Genomic DNA, 14,655 nt, shown 5'->3' with positions numbered 1-14,655 from the left:
GAACCAAAAGATTTAAAAGCTCTTAAATTTGATCTTTACACAATTCTTGAGTGCATAGGTGTGCAAAAGAAAATTGTCATGGAAGAATTGCGGAAATGGACTGGAGACGATAAGACTGGTGAGTCTATAAGATGCATGGTGTTGGCATATTATAAAATGACTTCTCTTATCTCTTGTTTAGACCTAAAAGACACAAATAATTTTGCATCCAAAGTTCATAGGATGCTAGAATAAGAATACTTTGAAGAGCATGGGAAGTTTCCAATAGAAGAAGATGAAAGGGTAGACGAAAAGTCTATTATGAAGGAAAATAAAGGGGAATGGGAGAGATTTGTTGTAGAAGAAAATGAAAGTGGAAACAAAGAGTTCCCTTTAGAAGAAGGTGAAAGTAAAAAGGAAGCAGAAGAGAAATCCTTGAATGCACATACAAGTTGTATGTAGGATGTTTGACATTAGGTGGTAGATGATGGGCCTTGGATATCCCTATTGAATACCCTACTGAATATGGAATCTCTCAAAAAAATCACTATAGTTGCACAAATACAAACTCTAAAGGATGAATCCATTCAATTTGGTGATGACTTGGCATCCACAGGTGTGATTAGGAGTAAACAAGATTCTCTTATGTGCATAGGTCTTTGGTCAAATTATGGACTAAGAAATGAGAATCTTGCAAAGAATTTGCAAATGTATGGACCACATAGAGATATTTATAACTTCGATCTGATGTGGATATGACTCATTTGAAGTGTGCTAGAGAAAAGTCTAGTGGCCTTGAGATCATCTCAAGGATTCATTCTTCTCTGATATCAAATGGGATGTAGGGGATGTTGTACTGCTGTACCAGTTGGACTTCATGGGGGAGATTGTTGGGATATGAAGCCCACCATTCATATGTCCATTCATTATCCCTCTTGACTCTTCATATTTGTAGAGCTCTATATAATGGTTGTGTACAATCCATGTAATGTATTATTTATTCATTAATACAAGTAATTCCCTACTACAGTGTTGATGAAGGCAAGTTTTGCTGAATCACAATAAATCTATCTTATTGTATCTTTTGTCTTCTTTGATTCAATTTCTTTCCTTGTTATTATATTTACACAAATACCCATCAAATTGCCATTTTCTTAGTTCAATTATGTCTTTTCCTCTTATTTGTGTTTTTGATAGCCACTGTATACATTTTGGTTGTTGTTAATGCCATCTGTAAATATATTGTGGCTCACAAGGCATAAATTGTTTGGTTTTAGGTGTAGATGTCTTTGTTATGCAATCAATTTGTTTTGTTTTATTTCAGTTCTCTGAGGTGTGCTCTTGGAATTGACCGATGTAAATCTTCTTTGCTATGTTATAAATTCTTGTGTACTTCCTTTTTGATGGTATATGTTAATGTTGAACTTATCCAATGTAAATCTTCTCATATGAACTCATATGTCATAATTTTTTGTGTTAAGAGTACCTTTCTGTAACTTCCTTTTTGATATCATCTATTAAAATTGAATTTATCTAACATAAATCTTTTCATTTGTAATGGTATAATAATTTGTTATGTCAAGAGTACATTTCTTTAAAAAAAAATTGTACTTCTTGTTATTATGGAATGATCAAATGTAAATTCTTATATATTCTTCTATGTAATGATAATGGTAAGATATTATAAAAGTTTGGATTAACGTTCTTTCATGTGTAGATTGTTGTTATCTTATTTAATTATTTTTTAAGCATTTATGATTCTCTTTTAGTTGTTTTAGTAAATATTGAATCTTTTTAAAGTAATAATTATGATAATATTATCTTGTTTACACTTCTTCTCCCCATCTCTCTATCTATATATACATAGATATATAAATAAATTTGTTTTGGTTGTATGCTGTCAAATTATTATTTTACAAAATATAATATTTAAGGTAGAAGGGGATGCATAAGCCACAAACTCTATAGACTCTTAGTCTATTTCTAACACAACTCATTCAATGTGTATAAAGAAGAATCAAACTCATATATTACTAACACATGAATTAAAAGTACATGAGTGCATGGAAACATCATTTCTTTATTTTGAATTCAAAATATTACAAATATATATCCTAAATTCTATATCATTCATCAATTCATATTCATCATCACTTGACCATAACTTCATATAAACACCTTGAATACATGATACCTCATTAAATAGAGGTCTTCAGAGCTTCTTAGTGGTTTAACGAACATCTTATGTTAGAGAAAAATGTTAAATGTTTTTTCATTTCAAAAATTGATAGAAAATGGTGTAAACTCAACTGATTCAATAATCCATTCCAAACATTTGAAATTTACATAAACAAAAATACATAATTGATCTAACTACATTTGAAAAATTATATAAGTACAATAATAGTGAACTATACAATTGAATATTGACTTTTATGGCAACATTAACTAGCTATGCCAACATTCCCTCATTGTTCCTTTAAATGTACCATCCACATCTCCAATTTCATGCTAGTCAAGGGATCCACTTTAAGCCTTAAAAAAAAAAAAAATTGGTAACATAGATTAAATACACATATTAAGAATATCTTCTAAACAAGAAGAAAACCTTGACCAAGTGAGGTTCCAAGCTCTCTCTCAACCCTTGTGATTTAAGTATCACTTTGAGCTATGTTAAGAAGTTCTCAATCTTGAACTCTTAAATGATAGAGTCCTTTATTATTTGACAACAACCTTAAGAGTTACAACATATCTCTTTTGTTTCTCCATGACTATGAAATGATATAATTATGCTTTATATACATTGAAATTTCTTGGAAAATAATGCATATTGAAATCAACATAAAATCTTAAAGCTTTTTCTAAAATTAATCTTCACAATACATATTGTTAAGGAGGAAATGTGAATCAAGCACACAAAACCCTAAGTTCATCGCAATTCTTTCTTACACAAATTAAAGAGGGAGTCAAGGAGATTAATCCTTTCAATCCCAACTCTAAGGTAGCTAGACCTAGGAAGATTAGTGTCATTTGAGTGATAAAAGAGCACTAATGCAAATAAATATCTAATGGTTATAGGATTGGACAAAGGATATAAAAGTCTTTGAAACCCTAATGTAACAAGAGATAAATGAAAAAAAGCTAAGTAGATGTGCAATGTACAACTAAGATATTGTTGGAATATCAGGGAATGTAGCATGCTGAGTGGGGGTGGGGGAGTGAATCAGTATCCTCTAAACTTTTAACCTTAAAAAAATTAGTATTTCCCTCGACTCTTCTAAAAATGTGTAAGCTTATAACATTTACCACAAGACTTGTAAATGGAATAAATTTTCTAATCTAATTTGCATCAATCATGTTAACATAAGCATAAACTCATAACACACAACACAAGTATTTGGTCATGTAGAAATCCTTAGCCAAAGGCAAAACTGGGGGAGGGATGGTACCCATAAATCCATAACGAATGTAGTAAGAGGATGTGTTGTTAAGGCTACAATGTTTTTTTTTCACTTTTGTTGACCCACTTTGTTAAGGGTATATAATCATATCTGCTAATATCTACCGTCTTCAAGGATTTTACAACACTATTATAAGTGTGAACTTGGTTAAGAGATTTACATCAAGATTTTTAGGTCTACCTTCTTCAAGGATTTAGACTACTATAATGATAAAAAAGAAACTCAATTTTCTTGATTAGATCTCACTTCTTTTCAATTATTTATCATCTCTTGTGGATGATCTTCAATACCTTTCAACTCTGATTGAATCTTTGACCTTTGATATACTCAACACTTTCCTTAGTCATAAAACTTCTTAATCATTTCAAAAATACTCTGAACAACTAAATAAATATATTCTAGTTAGATCCCTTTATGGTTTCCTTTTGCCTCTTTGATCTATGAACTAATTTTCCATTTTTTCATTTGTGTTTTCTGCCTTCAAGTCATAAAACAATCAAATCAAATTCTTCATCAAATCTTTTCCTTGAATTGTGTAAATATTGTTTTCCACTTGGTATGATCATTTTACATCAGATTTTGTACCAAATCAAACTTATATCTAGTCTTTGTTCCACTCAATAAATACTATGTTATGTATGTTGTCACTCTATAGTGTTTCTACTTTGTGATCTATATCTGGCTTAGTAAGGTGTTCTTCTTGGTGAGTATAAAATAGCTTGATGAGTAATGAGCTCAATAATAACTATACACTCATCATTCTCTTCCTTCATTTGTTGGGCTTTATAGTGACTTGGTTACTATGTTCTCCTTCACTTATCTTTTGACACTAATAAGAAACATAATTATTTATGTGAGTAACATTCTCCCCCTTTGACATTAGTGGGAAAAATATTATGCTTCAAAATAACTTGAAAATTCTATACAACTCCCCATATGCATGTGCTTCCCCAATATTACTATTTTTTCAAAAAAAAACAATTGTTATTGTATTAATTCCTGATAACTCCTTACATAATCATAATACATACAAACATAAAAAAATATAATTTCTTTTCCCCCTTTTTTGACACTGATGTGAAAACAATTTTAACAAGAAATGAAATTATTTACTTTGAATGTAATTCAAAGTGATAAAGAGACTCCTTATCATGATTTAGCATATTAGGCATCATGTTGTCCCAATTTGTCATTTTTAACTCTATTACCTGCTTCTGAATCATCACCTTGGCTGCTAGATCTTTCATACGATATGCAATGGATAATCTTGGGCTAGCTACAAGCTCTTTATCAATCTTAACATTATTTTGAATAACCTCAAGATAAGGTTATAGAAAAGATTGAATGTCATTAATTTATGCCCTAAGTTTTCTCTCTTCCTCCATTAATTCATGCTAAAATCCCATTAGAAATCTTACTCGGGAATAGTGTAATGATGTAGCACTTGGATAACCAATTAGTGCATTAGCTCTAGCCTTTATATCCTCATTCACCTTCTATAGTTTCTCCTTCACTTCTCTTGTGAGAGATGGAATATCGCACAATTTCAAAAACAAAGGAATAAAATTTTGTTTAGTCATCTCTAGTTTGGTAACATAAATGGATAATGCCACTTGTTAAATTAAAATTTCAATTGAAACCTTCTCTAAAACCTTGTTCTCAAACTTCTTCTCAACTGTCTACATCAACTTTGATTGAGTGTCAATATTTATGTCATTCAATATATCAATAGTTTAAATAATTAGATCTAATATAGGTTATTTTTCATTGAAAGTTATGTTTGGCATTGCTTCCAACAATACTCCATTTACATCATGTAGCACTTTTTTTGCTTGTACTATTCCCTTAACCTTGCTTTCTTGTCTTTCCTTGCACATCACTTAGTATATAGTGTCATTTTATCTTCATCCAAATTATTTAAATCTCATGATCGTATGAAAATTACTTCATCTAATGTAACATGATTAGACATGATTGCTGTTGGTGTTTGAAAATGTTACCTATTTCCAATTACCCTGATGAGAAAAAGATGCATCTAGGGGCAGCTAACTCCCATTATCAACACATCCATTCAGACACCAAGCCAACTATAAGGCTATACTCCTTCTGCACTTTAGGCTCTGCAAAACCTAGGTGGGTGGACCTATAGATTCTTTATATGGTACCAGTTGTCAAAGCATACACTGAATCTAATGCAAAGCAGATAGAAACCCTTATTTCTCCTAATAACTTATGAAATAACCTATATCTGCAGTAGCTAGATGCAAAACAATGAAATTCATAAGCTGAGTGAGGACATTCTGTTTAGAGCTCTTCAACATGAAAGGGAAATTCATTTGATTAAAGATGTTGATTCAACAAAACTTCAAAAATGCAACAGTATAACCAGTGATCCTATAACTGATCAGTGCCTACTCCATTGGGCAATTTCATGAATTCAAAACATACATCTGTGACATCAGGGCGTATCTCATATACCCAGACATCAGATCTATCCAACCACCTTGTGATTCAGACATCAGTGTTCATTTAGGTCTCATTCTCACAAAATATCCTTCTCAAACAACCAGTAACCTTGTTTAAACATATTGAGCATTTACTTGGCCCTTTGGTCCAACAGCAAAATACATCAAACATACAACCTGAAAGGGATGCAAATGGGTCTCAAATCTTTGTTCCAAAACCACATAAGACTTACAGATTGCTGAGACAGGAGACAAGAACCAAAACAAAACTAGTGAAATTGTTGCTCATATGTATTCCTTTCCTTGAAACTATACATTCAGATGCATAAAATTAAAACATGAAACAACCTAATATCTCAGAACTATCTATATTATCTCTACAATGCTGTTCACATGAGAGTTCTGCTAAAGAAAATGGTGTCACAGTCATGGAAACATGTCAAAATACTGGAACCAATGGTCTCACAGTGCAAAAACTGGAATCCCCAATGGTATCACAGCAATGAACTTTTTCTTCCCAAAAACTAGAACCCCTAAAAAGTGAAGAAAGAAAGAAAGATATAGCAAGAGATGAATTCCCGGATCTGATATGCAATTGCCAGGTGTCCACTTGAAATCCAATCCTCTATAACTGAAAAACCTCTTTCTTCCCTCTCTCTATCAACTGGCAGATCAAATCTTCATCATTATACCTCTAAAAGGCATCAAAATATCTGAAAAAGTAATGATGAAAAGATGCAACTGATTCTTGATGCATTCACGGTAAGAAGTGAAAAAATAGTTACAATGTGATTTCAAGAAGCCAAGGAAATAACCTCAAATTGATTTTCTTCACCTTAAGATTGCAACTAACCCCTAAAACCATCCTCTAACCAATATTAATTATCACTGAAGAACTCAGCCTGTTCTGTCGCCAATGCCTTTGATTTCACAAATTGTCCTATAACTTGAACCAAGAAGCACCTGTGCAAAAACAAAGTCCAGATTTGGAAAGTTCAGGTTCTCCCGGTTCCAACGGTATATTGGAGTACCTAATTCGGTTAAAAATTTCCCCAGATATGGTCGTTTGAAAATTAGGCCTCTATTTATGTCTCTATGACAATATTTCACAAATATATGAACTTTCAAAAGTTAAAACTATATCAGAAGTTCAAACATTATTTTTTTTTTAAAAAGTCCATGTCAGTATCTTGGCAAAATAATTTTAAAATAAAAATTTTAAAATCATTTTATTTTTTCTAGCCTCTTTAATTTTGGGTCAACTCCAGGTTTGACCAATGCCACGTGTCACTTTCTGATTGGCTGCTGACTCTTGCCGGATTCCTAAGTTTTTCGGCGACCTCGCTATGTCGCTAGCCAGATTTTTCAAGATTTTCCGGCAAGTGACATAGCGACCTGCCGAATTTTTGACTTTTTCGGCTGCCTATAAGCTGTTGACGTCATCATTTGGGCATGCATTTTCTTTCAAAATTTACTTCACTCCTTCTAGCTGACTAGGACCCACGTGCACCTACCTTGCCTTTTCAAAATGCTTTGTCTTGTTGACACTATATGTTTGGGTGCAAAAGCATATAAAGACTAAAAATACTTCCCACTTGCTCAATGTGGGATAATGTTCTTCAATGGTTCTTGCTCTTTGTGTTTGCTGTGATTGCTAAATGCATGAGTTTTCTTATTCCAAACATGAAACTCCATCTTGCTGGTCGTTTTTGCTATGAATCTACAGACTTTTCATTGTAATGGTCATTTCTTATGCACATGGTCATTTAAAATGCTGCTACTCCCTTCAAAAACGTGGCTGCACCTTTAGAAAAGCCATGGGCTTGGAAAATGGGGGTTCTTTGCTTCCTTTTTTATGCACATATGGTCTTTTATTGATTGCTTGCTGCAAAAACGTGAATCACATGCTACCTTGAGCTTTGTTTCACCAACAAATTTGTTCATTTCTCTAAAAAACGTGGATGCTTCTTCCTCTGTGGATGTTTGCTGCTGTCCTCTTTGTTTTCTCCAGACATGGAGCACATCTTCTATGTTGAAAACTACATCTCAGCTGCAACTTTCAAATTGAGACTACAATGTGGGAGAGAGCAACCTTTATGCAATCTTTTCCTTAATTCAATGTGCAAACTCACAACAAAAAGCTTCATTGTGCTCGTGGATTTTAATTGATGTGGAAATTTCTTGATTAATACTATCTTTTGAAATTGCCGGCAAATCAGCATCATATTGTGATCCTCTAAACCTCTTTAATGGAACACTTTCCAAATTCTCTCTTTCTTGAATCTTCACATGCTCCTTGTATTTTGCTTTTAAGAAACCATTTCCACCATTTACTTTGTCATAAGATTGAATCATATGCATAATGATCATCAATTCATTATTTTAAACTCACTTTTAATCAATTATACAAATTGTGAATTAGTGTCTGGAGGCCTGCCGGTTGTAATTAAAACTTGATCCAATCAAGTTACCAAGCCACGAAAATCGGCATGAGTGTTCAATCCTGCATACTCTATCACACTGCAAATTTTCAACCCATGATGGATTCCCAGTCAAGAGATTTTAATTGCCAAACATCCATACTTCAATTACTCTGCAGGCAAACAATGTTAAAAAACATAAACTGGGCTTGGGTTCGGCATTATAAACTGGGTTATTGATCACTTGGGGTTTTGAAAACTAGGATATAATTTCTTTGCCATGAAGAGAATATAATTCCATGTTTTGGGCTCATGAAGAATCACAGGGCACATTTGGCAAATTTTCGAAAACAGGCACTTGGAAATTTTAACTGGCAAATGTGTCAAAAAGTGATTTTTGGCAACTGTACGGACATAAGAAAGTATGCAAATGGATTCATCATGACTTAAGAACTGGCATAATTCAAGGATTTCTATGACACAACACAATGGTACAATCCATTTAGGCTAGCCAATCACACGATCAAAGTTATAACATGCCGAACAGGGGTACGGATCAATCTGGATACCGTAGCCGTAACAAAACAATGCAAACTGGGTTTTTGATCATGTTAGCAAACTGATCAAATGGATTTGACATGATCTCAAAATTGGAACATATGAAGTGTCTTACCCCTAGAACATAATACAAAAAAGATTTTTTCATTTGGGTCAACTAGGTCAAAGATATGATTGGTCAAATAGGGCTTCCCAGAATTGTGATCAACTAGTTAAATGCACAAAACAGTAAATGACCAACTTTGCGGGGTGCAAAACCTAGTCAAACGGACTCGAAAAGACTTGAAAATTGAAACATAGGTTCTTTTTTATACACACTAAACATCCCCAAAGTGACTAGTCATGACATAGTCCTGGGTAAAAGATATTCAGATGCAAACTAGGCCTCTGATCGCTATTTGACACTCCGTAGAATTGCAAATTTTGACACTAGCTCAAAATGGGACTTCACAGAATGATTCGGGATGGCAAAATAACATTGTGGATCATATGCATATGTCAAATGAAAGGTGTTAAGCCACTCAAACACCATCTAGGCCTCAAGCTACCAATTGACCACATGCATAAAAGGCACTTTAGGACATGATTTTCCAAAATTTTCAAAATGTGACTAAAAATGAAGCATGCAATTTTTAGTCCCAACAATTGCTTATACTTTCTTTTTCTTTTCCTTTCTCTTTATCTTCTTTCTTATTGTTTCAATACAACTTGTGCTTGGGGATACCATTTGTGGCAATTGAACTTGAATTTCCAATAAAGTTTGTTCAAGTTTGGCCATTAAAATGATGATTTTATCTACATACGATGCCACCTTCTTGTCACTTGAAATTCTTAGCAAATGTAGGTATGCCCACTAAAATCAAAGCTAATACTCAACACACTAACATCTTAAGTTTATCAATTTTTGCAAAACAATTAGAATTGCTTGATCAGAAATGTATTAGACACAATGTATTTATGGGTTTTAGAATAAGATTTCCATTATGCTTATGACACACCTGTTGCAAAATTATATGTTTAAAAAGAGGACTTTTGGAATGGAGATGGGTGTTGGGTCGCATTTTTCTAGTGATCACCTCAACTTTTTTTATGCAGAGAAAATTTGATCCTTATCTGTACAGTTTCTCAAAGGTCAAATGATTCATTGACCTTTAAATGCATTTATGACACAAAATTTTATTACATTCTACCACATTCACCATTTTTTTCGTCATGTACATGAACATCATTATAATTAATAATTGACACCTTAAAAAAATCTTGTCTTGTTTTAAAAAGTCACTCGCCTAAGCTATCTATCCCTCCCTCAAGTTTTATTTCCTCGGGTGTAACCATAAAATTAGTTAAATCTTGATTATAAAAAATGTAATGTCATGGTCTCATGGAAGAGAAATGACACAACAATCACTATCATAGTTTGGTCATTAAGATTGAATTTTGGTGCTAAAATTTAAAGACATTCAGTTCCAAAAAAACTCAATAAACACAATAAAAATTCACTCAGTTTACTCATTCAACTTATCATTTAACTTAATCAAACACGTTACTCCTAATTGTTCATTCATTGTCCTATTTTCATCGATTAATAGTAACACAACCTAGTAGTTACTGATTATTAACTTAATTTTTACCAAGCTACAGTAAAATGAAAATAACATGTTAAAAAAATTGTAACATAACAACATTCACACATTTGATACCAAGATTTTTAGCTTGGAAACCCTATAAAGTGAAAAATGACCTAGGAACTACAACACAAAATTTTCACTCTTTTGAAGTGAGCTCAACTAAGACCCAACCTTGTTCTAGACTACACACACATTGTTAATGTTACCTTGTTAGAGAATTTACACCAAAAGATCATATAAACCTTATCATTCCTTGATCATATCTAAAGAGTGGCATACTGTATAGGACATAAAAACATCACTAATTGATGTTACCATATAGGATCTCATAGACTTGTTAGGTCCACTAAGTCTGCAAGATTTTTTTGCTAAAATGATTAGAATGTAGCAATATAAAATGATATATTTATGTATTCAACTACCTTGCTTGTTCAAATATCCTTTTTTCTCAGTCTCTTTTATATCTATATTTATGATCTCTATTTTATCTCTTCTCTTGACTAATTTATTCACACTTACACTTTCACCAACTTTGCTTCTTTCTTTCCTTTTCTTTGCTCAATTCACTTGGATCAACTATCTTCTTTCATCTTTTAACAAATTTACACAATCACCATCTTAAAAATCGACATCAACATCTCCCATAAACCATTTTAAACTATCTAGAATATCTCCTTAAATAGTCATCTCTATGCTTCTAGATTCTTCAATTTATTACCACATAATCATAATCATCGATCTGAGATACATTAAATTTAGCCACACTGAAAATAGAAATTTCATGAAAATTTGTGCTCATCCTTGTCCTTCTCCAAACTCCATCATCAAATATTCCTTGAGTTTTCTCAGTCCTCGATCACATAAAAAACTTTTACTCGTGCCTTTATCCTTCTTAAACTTTCTATTTTTCCATAAAAATTAGGCCTCAAATTATATTATTATGTTCTTCCAATTGTTACTCAATGAATATAACATTTCACTTAGGTAATATAAAGCTTGATCAATAGTATATTTTCTAGGGGAATACTAAACTTCCTCTTTACTTTGCCAAATACTTAGTGAATATTGTCTTCCTTCTTTAACCCTCTCACTTAGTTTAGCTTGTGTAAGAGTAATAAATTATTTTCTTATTAATTAAATTATATTTATTTAATTGTTAAGTCACTTATTATCTCTAGTTTATGTAAGCTAAACTTTGGGCATATAATATTTAATTCTTTTTTTAATTATTATCATGCAACCTAGGTTTTACCTGTTAGGGTTTTCATCTCCTTTTATATGGATTGATCTCTTTGTAATTTATTCATTCATTTTTTATAATAGAAACTTATATTTTGCATATTACGAATGTCTCATCTATAGATCTAGGAATTCTAACCTTCATAGCTTTTTCTTCTCTATTTTTGTGACAAGCATTTGCATGCAGGCGATTCTCAAGAGTTATGGGGTTGATCTTTCATCAACTTCGACATGGTCTCAGAGCTCGTCAAGATGGTGTAGTTTATTTTGAGTTTTGATGCTATCTAGTTTTCATTTTATGTAGTTAGGGTTAGAGGTTCTACTTTGCGCTCTAGGAGACATATCTTGAGACATTCTATTTCCTTGATTCTACTCCAGGCATATCCCATTCAAGTCTTTTCTTTTTTGTATTCTGGTGGATATCTTAGTTTCTTGAGGTCTGGAGATTTAATTTTTTTATAGATGATTTGTCATGGGTTGTACTATATCTTGTATCTACATTATGTCTCTTTTGATCTTTCTTGTCATTTTGTTGTAGTATTTTTGCAAAGACACTGAGATAAAGTGTCACTCTATTGTATTTTAGGATCTTACACATCATTTTGTTTTGTTGTACTCACACTACATTACAAAATTCCTTGGGGGGTTTCATGTTGGTCATATTTTCCATCTTCCTTTGTTAGGTGAGTGTTCCTTCCAAGAAATTAGCCTCATGATGTTTCAATTGTTGAAGTTGATGAAAGATCAACCTCACAACTCCCAAGAGTCACATACATGCAAACACTTGTCACATAAGAGATAAACAAAAATCTATGGAGGGTGAAATTTCTAGATCCATAGATGAGATATTCTTGATGAGAAAAAAGATAAATTTCTATAATCAACAATTAATTAATCTCAATGAATGTTTACAATGAGATATTATCCTTATAAAGGAGATCAAAACCCTAAAAGGGTCTAACCTAGGTTTCATAATAATAATAAAAATAATTTATGATTATATGCCTAAAGTTTAGCTTAAGCAACTAGATAAACTTAGGATAAACTACTAACCCCCTTAAGATAAATTTAGGGAGTACCTAAAAGCCTAGAAACTACTACAGAAAGTAGATTTAAGTCCTAACAACAAGGCCTAATGAGGTACCTAAGCACAATGAAATATCTGAAAGGAGAAGAAATAGAGAAAACCAAATGGGAAAATCTCTACTCCAAAAAGAGATGGGAACAAAAGATGATCATGAAGAACACCACTGAAGCATGTAGAAGTTACAAATCTCTATCAAAAGTAACTACTAATCTAAAGAACCTCTATTAAAATAGAATCTGACTAGGTAAGAAGACTATAATCTCCATCCAATTAGGAGGAACACAAAGGAAAAAAACTAAAATCAAAGATACAAATGGCATGAAACACCAAAGCCTAAAGAGTTGATCAATTGAACCAAGGAAGCATGAGAAACAATAGAAGAACCCCCCCTAATGCAGACAAGGGTGGGGTGATAGGAAACTAGAAAAGTGGGCCAAAATAACTTCATGTCAAGGAATCATGATCAAGATGTACAAAATAATACATATCTGTGAACTAAGTTAGTCAATCTTAAACATGTCATGGGGCTAATGTCATGGAAGGGACACTCATTAGTTAAAGGAAGATGGAAACCAAAGAAAAAATATCAACCCCCCATGTCACTTTAATCATGAGCAGTGCATGTACAATAAGGTACAACATATGGTGAATCCCAAGAAGCATGAGTGTCCTTAGATGACACTACTCAAATCAAAAGGAAAAACAAGGTAAAACAACTGAAACAAAAATATAGATGCATTATGGCACTTCATCTTAGTTCGTTTGTAAGAATGCATATAAATGATGTCTAAAAGACTAGAAGAGACATAAGACTAATACAATAGATAGTAAAAGTCATGATGAATCATTTAAAGAAATGAAATGATTCCTTAGACATGAAACAACAAAGATATCCACTAGTATGCAAAATCAAAAATGTTGAATAGAATGTTCCTAGAGAAGAATCTGGAAAGAAAACTAGCATCATGAGAAAGAGCTTAGAAATATCTTTCCAATAATATAAAGAATTCCACAATTAGAGCTTAGATTCTTAAGATATGTCTCTAGAAGTTCAAAACTATACACCTAACTTTGACAACAAAAATATCCAACAAGAAAGCATCACAACAAAAAATCACCTATACCACTATGATAGAATTGGAACTAGCTTTCTGACAATATCTCATTTTCAAAAAATTGAGTGTGTATGCTTGAGATATGAGGAAAAACATGAAGGTAGGTACAAAAAAAGTCTAAAGAGGTGATGAAATATGCTAATGCATTGCTAACATGACACTAAATAGACATCGTGGAAAGAAAACGCCACAAAATGACCCCTTCTAGAAAAAATATCTAGATACTGGAAAAAAAAAAAGATGACAAAAAAGTCACTATCACTGGATCCAAGGGTCAGTACCGAAAAAAATCTAGTGGAAAATAGCCTGCCACATGGTGGAAGTACATAGGTTTGGAAAAAAAAAACTCCCAATCAAGAAATCTCTAACAATGTCAAATAATATTATGTTGTGTGCACAATGAGAAAACTGCCACCAATGATTGTGGTCCAAGATGGGATGTTAATAGAGGTATGTGGCAATGGGTCTAAAGAAGAGTGTCATCCAATAAGCCTGATAATTGGTTGAACCACAGAGCCAAACCACCATTCAAGAAAATATATACAAGTTTTCAAAAAATTAGAGACACCAAACAACACATAGAGCCATGAAATACTAGAGAAGATGACACCAAAATCTACTATGGGGTCTTCAAGGCACCAGAAAATAAGGGCAAAAAATAGAACTCTTGTGCATGAATTTTTTTTTAAAATGTGCTTCTCTA

This window comes from Cupressus sempervirens, chromosome 10 (genome assembly GCF_028749045.1).
Source record: "Cupressus sempervirens isolate cs-2001-9-10 chromosome 10, ASM2874904v1, whole genome shotgun sequence".
Taxonomy (NCBI): domain Eukaryota; kingdom Viridiplantae; phylum Streptophyta; class Pinopsida; order Cupressales; family Cupressaceae; genus Cupressus; species Cupressus sempervirens.
The sequence above is the reverse complement of the archived record's forward strand: the minus strand, read 5'-3'. Positions refer to the sequence as shown.